Here is a 7,376-nt window from a genome sequence, read left to right as displayed (position 1 = left end):
GTGTATATGCTTGTGTGTCTGTGTTTGTCCCCTCCACCCCAACATCGCTTGACAACTGATGCTGGTGTGTTTACGTCTCCGTAACTTAGCGGTTCGGCAAAAGAGCTGATAGAATAAGTACTAGGCTTACAAAGAATAAGTTCTGGCGTCGATTTGCTCGACTATTAAGGCAATGCTCCAGCATGGCCACAATCAAATGACTGAAACAAGTAAAAGAGTATATTGCCATCCGGTTTCACCAGTCCTCAGTCAAATCGTCCAACCCATGCTAGCATGGAAAGCGGACGTTAAACGATGATGATGATGATGATGATGATGATATATATATATATATATATATATATATATACATATATGTATACACATGTATGCCACATAAAAGCACCCAGCACACTTTGTAAAGTAGTTGGCATTCGGAAGAGCATCCAGTCATGGAAACCATGCCATAACAGATTGGAGTCTGGTGCAGCTCACCACCACTGGTCAGACCATCCAACCCATACCAGCATAGACAACGGACATTAAATGATGATGATGATCACACACACACACACACATTTATACGTATGTGCACACAGATATAAGCACATGGGTGGAAAAATAGTACTCGAATACCAATGGTAGAGTAGAATACTATTTTATCGAAGACGGAAAAAAAAAAATCCCAAACTGTTACTCAAAATTTCATCATCTGATGAATGGTTGGTTACATTGAAACTCTGAGTAACAGTTTTCATAAAAGTGTGTGTGTGTGTGCATGTATTTTTAATGTGTGCGCGCGCGCGCGTTTGAGTATGTGTATGCGTGTATATTTGAGTCTGTGTATGTATGAATGCACAGAGAGTGTTGCAGTTCACTTGAAACAGTATAGTACGGAAATAGAAAAACGAATGGAATGAGAAATGAGGAAAGCTTCTAACAATGCAGAATGCTTTTAATAAACCTTTATATTTTGAGTTCAGTGGCCCATCATCAAATGAAAATAGTCAAAGAAATGTGAATGCACTTAGATCCAGCCAAAATGGCAGAATCTATGTACATACACCACCCGAAATATAAAGGTTTTGAAAATCTTTTTGCATTCCCTTATTTATATATAAATATATATATATATATGTGTGTGTGTGTGTGTTAGTTATAGGGATTCAAAAGAACCTAGACACATGATGATACAAGAAATGGGTAGGTTACTATACAGTTTACAGTGAAGACATCATGTGTTAGTAGGGTACCGTAGATATGTAAGTACTAAATCCAAACTGCTGTATCCTAACACGTGATACCTTCATTATTGTTAACCTCATTGTGAACTCTCTCTCTCTCTCTCTCTCTCTCTCTCTCTCTCTCTCTCTCCATATATATATATATAAAGTTCAAAAAAAGGAAAAAGACAAAAAAAAACAACAGCAAAAAACAACGTGAGGACATGATACAGATTGTGTTACTAGACGCTTGGGAAAGGAAAGAGAGAGAGAGCATGACGTTTCGAGCGGAGCTCTTCGTCGGAAACAAAGAAAGTTCAAAGAAGGGGAAAACGGAGGAAGAAAAAATCGCCACCGATGTCCACGAGGTTACATTGTGGAATATATATATATATATATATACATATATATACATACACAAACACACACACTCACATATATCCAAATTGAGAGAGAGGAGCAGGTAAAATTTTAAATTATCCCTCTGGTGGCAAGTTAACTTAGGATTCCTTAACAACAACTCAACCTTCTTGTAATTATGATATCTTCGATCTGGTGAATAGCTAGTGGAGTATCCTACATTGAGTAATTACCACTTCCAAGGATCTGCCAGCTAGGAAACATGTAACCTGGATTTTTACCTGCTCCTCTCCCTCAATTTGAATATTTATTTGCTTTCATACCTACCCTAGTTGCTAATCGTGAACTATAAAAAAACCTTTTTCCAGCTTATCGAACTTCGATATGGGGATAAAGCCTGCAACCTTCTACGTCAATAACCTATTATTGTTCTTGAAAGTTGTTCTTTTATACCTACCACGGACTGCTTGAAGCTTATTAATGTCCTACACGTTCATCCTTGGATTTTACAATCATACAAGATGCTGTATAACCAAATAATTAAGTTCGCTTCAAAACAACCACAAAATGTTAGGTTTCCCCCCGCAATGCATCTAACACAAACATTTTTTCTATAGCCTCGGGTCGACTTCTATGTGAATGAAATCGGGTGTGTCACACTGAGTTTGCTTATAAATTACATTAATAGTATTGTATGTCTGTAGAACAGTGAACCACGTTTAATTCAGCAGGCTTTTCTCATATTAGTGATGGGAGGATTCAATGATGCAAAGATAATTTCTTGAAATGAGTACCGTAGCGTTTGTGTGTAGTGGAGGCGCAATGGCCCAGTGGTTAGGGCAGTGGACTCGCCGTCATAGGATCGCGGTTTTGATTCCCAGACCGGGCGTTGTGAGTGTTTATTGAGCGAAAACACCTAAAGCTCCACGTGACTCCGACAGGCGAACCCTGCTGTACTCTTTCACCACAACTTTCTCTCACTCTTACTTCCTGTTTCTGTTGTACCTGTAATTCAAAGGGTCAGCCTTGTCACACTGTGTCACGCTGAATATCCCCGAGAACTACGTTAAGGGTACACGTGTCTGTGGAGTTCTCAGCCACTTGCACGTTAATTTCATGAGCAGGCTGTTCCGTTGATCGGATCAACTGGAACCCTCGACGTCGTAAGCAACGGAGTGCCAACAACAACAAGCGTTTGTGTAGTCTTGTTTAGATATGCACAAAGTCTTCGTCTCTAATTTCTAGTCCTACATTTTACTGCCTTAAACACACGGGATCACGGGAAAAACGAATATTCAAAGATAAAAAATTACAGGGAAACTTCATTAAATGACTGATTTGAGGTGGAGTTTTATTTCTGTTTTACTTTACTACGGATATTAAAAGGAAAAAAAAAACGTGCTTCATTTGTCACATGTAACGCCATTATATAAATTTCGTTGTCATTGTGTCAATCACGCGTATTGTCAATTGAAAAACGTAATAATATTTAATAGCTATTTATGATATTTAAAGGAAGTGTCACAGTTTTGTTTTGCAAGTGATTTTTCTTTTTCTTTTTTTTAATTTACGCTGAGCAAAACAAGCAATACTCTGTATCAAAAATAATTAATAACTTGGCCCTTTTAATACGAACACACCCGACACTATCCGTAGTTCGGTACTACTAAAGCATAGTGATCCCGAACGCGCAGTCACGCGTCCGCGCTAGCTAGTCGAGAGTAGTCGATCCTAACCCTAACCCTTTCCTTAACCCTATCCCTAACCATAACCCTAACCATAACCCTACCCCTATCCCTAACCTTAACCCTAACCCTAAACACACGTATTCATTTGCACACGCGCACTTTTTGTAGGATCGACCACTCACGACTAGCTAGCGCAGAAGCGCGACTGCACGGTTGCGCGTTCGGGACCATTCTGCTTTAGTAGTACCCCGTAGTTCTATAAGAACGTCCTATTTTTAAGTCATCTAAATTAAAACTTTGCCATTAAAGATTCATGTAAATTTATGTTCCAAGTACCAGATTTAATTTTTAAAAAAAAGGTTATTTTATTGAATTGTTCATTATTTTCAAAATTTATTGAAACACGGGAGCCTCGAGGTTGCAGATGACCTGTTTGAAATTAGCAACCGATTCTCGGTTATGACAGACTTTAGGATTCGAAACAGAAAATATGTTAAATGGGAAATAAGGGTAATTTTTCAGATTAACACCCGCACGATCTTCACTAGGGTGTTAGGGTTTTAGGGTCAGGGTTAGGGTTTTAGTGTTAGTTTTAGAGTTAGGGTTAGTGTTTAGGGTTACAGTTAGGGTTACGGTTACGGTTAGGGACGGAATTCCCAAACCCAAACCCTAAAACCCTAACCCTAATACCCTAACCGTAACCCCTAACCCTATAACCCTAACCCTAACCGTAACCCCTAACTCTAAAACCCTAACCCTAACACCCTAGTGAAGATCGTGCGGGAGTTAATCTGAAAAATTACCGAAATAAGTTCCTAAAGACCCGTATTCTTTTAAAAGCATTCCATTAGTAATCCTGTTTTTTTTTTTTTTTTTTTTTTTTTCTATAATTTATCAATAATGCAAATTTAAGCATGCGCAAAGGAATCAACGGATTTCCCATTTTGAAAATTTTGAATTTCGGAGCTTTAAACTCCAGAAAATAAAATCATACACAATCACGATAACCTCACATTTTACAGAAAAGAACACATTAAATAATATAATGTAGTAATAGCATGCTTTTGAACATGTGGCGAATCAGAGGAAAGTGCAAGTCAGAGTAAAACAATGACATCAGACGATCAGCCTAGAAATTTAACAATCATGTAACGCCATCTTGAAAAAGACTTCTATGCCAGAAACAACGCTAATGTCTACACGTCACGTTTCCTCACATTCCCCTCGAGTCAATTGTCCAGAAACTATTTTAAATTATCAGATTGGTGGTGAAATATATGAAGTAGAACGGACGCCTCACGAAAGACAATGAATGAGAAAGGAGCTCATACGAGCTTTCGACTTGCTAGAAATAGCAACGACCAATTTCCGTCAAATTACATCCTACCGTCTCTGAAACAAACGTCTCTCAAAGCCCAACCCCTCGTCCTCGTCGTGAGAGATGGAAACAGGTAAAGCTGACCGAAAGAATTGGAATGGGCTAATCACCCGTGCAATGGATTTTAAGTGGTCTATACTCCGGTGGTCTATACAATTATAAGTGGTCTATACTCCGCGTTTGAGGGTTAAAGGCAAGAAAGAAGATAAATGTCGTCTCTGAAACAAACAAAGACCGACATATCAGATAATGTAATCATATATTTTTATATATATAAAAGATGGAATGGTCACGACTGGAATGCCTTTGATCATAAGACTACTTAATTAGTGCTAACCTGGAGCTAAACAAGAACAATATTACAGCATTTAACATTGTCTACTGAATATGAATTTACGTGAGGAGATAAATCGGTGAACCAGTACTTTATACACATGGCTGATTCCACTTCTTTTAGACTGAAATAGCATTACCCCCAGAGACACAAAAAGGGAGTAAATAAGAATGTCTTTCTCAAAGACGTTAATGAGCTGACATACTTTTTTGGGGCATACAATTTTCAGTATCATTTCTTTTTTTCTTTTGTGACATCCAGAACTCAGTATGCTTTCATATAACATCAAAATAGTATATAAAAAGGAATTCAAAGTCTTTCTGTGTGTGAGAGACGTAGAGAGACAGCTAGACACAGAGAAACGCGAGACAGATTTACAAGGAGCATAACACAGATTATAGAAAAAAGAAAAAACAACAGAATAAATATATATATTAGGATAAATATAAGTTAACATATGCAGAAGTTCAAGACAAAGTCTTTAATATACTCTATCCTCACTTGTGAAAAGATTCTGGGGGTTTATAGCATAAATAACTTTAAAATATATTAAATATAAGAAAATTACAAAGATATAGTGGAAGTTATTTAACAACTGGGAAATGGGACTTAATATGTGGCTAGAATGGTCTTCCATAACATGACTAATTTTCATTCTGCTGTTTTTGTTTTTTTTCTTATTCTTCTCCTGGCGACTTTAAGAATAACGGACATAATTTTAATAACATAATTCTTGTATGTAATAAGTAAATATCAAACATTACCTTGAGGGTTGATGTCTTTTGCTGAACAGAGATGTTTGGCAAACAAGATTCATAAATATATAGTTTTTTCGTTTATTTTTGTTTTTATAATTATAATACTATTCTTTTACGTATGCTCTTCCATAATTTTTTTCTTCTCCAGAAAATAATACAATTCATTGAGTTAACGAGGGAGCTTCTATATGGTCTTTTTATCCTCTAGAAATAGCAGCCAAGTTTTTCTCGCTCAAATTATAACACACTCTCTTTAAAACGGATAGACTAACACGTAAGATAATGTAGTACCATATACACTGCCTGAAAAATAAATAATCGGAATGTCATAGGTAGAACACCTTCGAATATTAAAAAAAATGTCTACTCGATCTCGGAGTAATGAACAACTGTTAGCATAGATCACTCCAAGCGTCGCTCTCGCTGCGTTTGGAAGGTAAAACATATTATTACGACGTTCTCTTTTAATTCCATGGATTACACAAACATTCACTACCCCCTTACAGATCTCTTTTAATTCCATTTATTACACAAACATTCACGTATCCCCTTACAGAATTCTTTCACTGTCCCTATGCCCTTACGGCATAGCAACTCTGGGCATTTACTCAAAAGCCTCGTGTTGTCAAGAGGCCCAGTTCCGATCTATGTATGTTGTATTTTGCTGTCAGTAAATAAATACAATAGGGCCCAGTGCATTTATTTGCTCAAACATCCCTGAAAGTTTCATCCAAATCCATCCAGCGGTTCTTGAGATATCTTGTCCACGGACAGACAAACAATCGCGACCGAAAACAATACCACCGCCTTAGCGGAGGTAATAAATGAATATACATAAGGCGCAAGCGTGGCTGTGTGGTAAGAAACTTGCTTCCCGACTACATGGTTCCGGGTTCAAGTGTCTTCTATAGCCTCTGGCCGACCACAACTTTGTGAGTGGATTTGGTAGACAGCAACTGGAAGAAGCCTGTCTGATATATATATATATTTGTGATTGTTCCCCAACTATCGCTTGACAACTGATGTTGGTGTGTTTAAACGTCTCCATAACTTAGCGGTTCGGTCAAAGGGAAGATAGAAGTACTAGGCTTACAAAGAATAAGTTCTGGGGTCGATTTCTTCGATAAAAGGCGGTGCTCCAGCATGGCCGCAGTCAACTGACTGAAACAAATAAAAGAATAAGTGTGAATGGAACTTGTAACAATAAACCCCAGGTTCATGCATATCCGTGTTGAAAAGAAATTCGTTCCCCAACCATATGATGTGGGTCCGCGTTCGATCCCAATGCGTAACTTTCGTCGTGTACCACGCTGTTTAGGAAATTTTAGTGAAGGTTATTTTTAACTTTTACCATTTTAATTGTTTCGACCAGAGACTGGTCCAGGCCATGTCTAACTTAATAGCACCACCTGATAGGATTATCTAAATCCTTTTTACAGTCAAGTTTGGTCTATGGTCCATTCAAGTAGTAAGTTCTTATTAAGGGAGTTGCATCCAGGTATGGGTGGCTTGTCTGGTATTCCTTGAAGGAATCTGTCTAGACTCCGTTTAAAGCTGATAGGATCCTTTTCCTCTTTTATCTGTTTCAGGGCAATGTTAAACAGGGCAGAGCCTGTTGAGGAAAAGAAATTATGCCGCAATGTACCTATATGTTGT

This window comes from Octopus bimaculoides, chromosome 3 (assembly GCF_001194135.2).
Source record: "Octopus bimaculoides isolate UCB-OBI-ISO-001 chromosome 3, ASM119413v2, whole genome shotgun sequence".
Classification (NCBI taxonomy): domain Eukaryota; kingdom Metazoa; phylum Mollusca; class Cephalopoda; order Octopoda; family Octopodidae; genus Octopus; species Octopus bimaculoides.
Note: the sequence above shows the minus strand (reverse complement) of the source record.